The sequence below is a fragment of the Apium graveolens genome, chromosome 10, assembly GCF_009905375.1.
Source record: "Apium graveolens cultivar Ventura chromosome 10, ASM990537v1, whole genome shotgun sequence".
Classification (NCBI taxonomy): domain Eukaryota; kingdom Viridiplantae; phylum Streptophyta; class Magnoliopsida; order Apiales; family Apiaceae; genus Apium; species Apium graveolens.
Genome location: NC_133656.1, coordinates 108,113,973 through 108,115,703, shown reverse-complemented (window position 1 = coordinate 108,115,703; position 1,731 = coordinate 108,113,973). Strand labels below are relative to the sequence as shown.

The following is a 1,731-nucleotide window of genomic DNA, read 5'->3' as shown; positions in this document are numbered from 1 at the left end:
TTTGCATATATACCTTGGTAGTAAAAGATAGCTCCTTATCAGCAATGATATCTATCATGTATCGCATTATAACATAGCCACATTCAACCCCTCCTGGTTGTTTGGGAGATCCCTGTTACAATATAAAATCTGAATTAGCTCCAGAAATTAATTAAAATTACAAAGTGATAAAAAAAATACAAAAAACTTACAAGAAGATTCTTTATCTGAGGAGCTTTATTACCCCTTCCAGTTTGAGCATTGTAGGATTTCATCGCTCTACATTGCAGAACAATAATAATATACATGATTATTTTTCAAAAGGGAGAATATTTACTATATATATATATATATTTATATATAGTAAACAGAAATATATTACTCTGTTAATGATTTTTCCAACTCGTCAAAATGTGTTGGATGTGGCAGAGGGTTCAGAATATAAATGTCGCCATCCCAAATTACAACCAAAATCCAGTGGCAACTATGTTTATAAAAAAAAGAAAAGAAAAACACAAGTCAGAAATTTTAAAAAAACTACCTAAATATATTAATTTGTAAAAGCATGTCTAAATTAAAAATATTTACTTATGATTATGTGGCATGAAGTACATGCGATAGGGACTACTCTCTTTCAACCGATTAACAAAATAAGAATGAAAAGATTTGTTCAACGTAAATGTAGCTCCTGGATCGAAAAATCCATATAAGACCACATCATCATTCTTCCTCTCAATCTTAATTAGTCTTTGCAAGAGCCTACCAGGGAGTGAATTACATTACTTATAATATCCGTATAAAACATGAATATTGAATATGTAACGATAAAAAATTAACTTACGCCATATAAGCAGATATTGCAGCTTGGCCAATCATATCGAACTCCAACAATGCTTTCACATTTTCATGCAATATATAAATTATTTTCTCAGTCCCAAACACGTCCGAATCACACGGAATCGGTATTGACTCCCCAGTGGCTTTCATGAAGACTACAGCATGTTTGTATAACACCTTGTACTGATTTGGCACATTCTTGTTTAGCTTCATTTTGCTATAATCATCTTGAAGTTTCTGCAACTCATCTTTCCGCTTAGATTGCCCATGCAACACTTCCTTTTTCTTTTTTTACACAGAATTAAATAAAATAAGAATAATCGGTTATTATTGACATAACTACTATAGAATGCAACAATCAATTCAGAGTATATTGACATAATTTTTATATAACATACCGCCACAGTTGGGTAGATGATCAATTCACGAGGCCATGCTACGTGAGAGCCAACTGCTTGGCGTACAACCTCAATTTCACCAGGTATGGGCACTGAAACCGACGCCTCTGGCTGTATGTGTCCGTCAACCGACACACGAACAAGTCCGGGCTTTAGAGGCACTCCGTGTACTGAAACATTCATCTCTTCGTGATCATCAAAAATTGTTCCAAAAGCAACCTTGTTCTCTATGCAATCCAGTGCAAGCTCACATGACTGTGGACCCTACATTATAGTGGGGGATCAATTTAATTTTATTGCATAAGTCCCAAGTCTGTAGGCATATATCTAGTAGATCTTAATAATATTTTACCTTCTTTCCGCTCGGAGGAGAGGGGTCAAAACCAACAAAGTCTTCTTCATTTACCAACAACTGTTTGGCACTCAGCGGTTTAACAGCAACTCCAACATTCCGCTTATCAGCAGCTCCCTCTTTATTAACAGGTACTTGACAACTTGATTTGTCAGAGAACATAGG

The 1,731-nt window shown here is 35.0% G+C and overlaps 1 long non-coding RNA gene across 1 annotated transcript; it reads right to left on the bottom strand.

Moving 5' to 3' along the window:
• Positions 1–221: 221 nt before the first annotated feature.
• LOC141690037 (uncharacterized) lies at positions 222–682 on the bottom strand. The gene is made up of 3 exons (XR_012562641.1): positions 568–682; positions 362–463; positions 222–258 (listed from the first exon to the last, which is right to left on the bottom strand). It is a non-coding gene; the product is annotated as an uncharacterized LOC141690037 (long non-coding RNA).
• Positions 683–1,731: the final 1,049 nt, after the last annotated feature.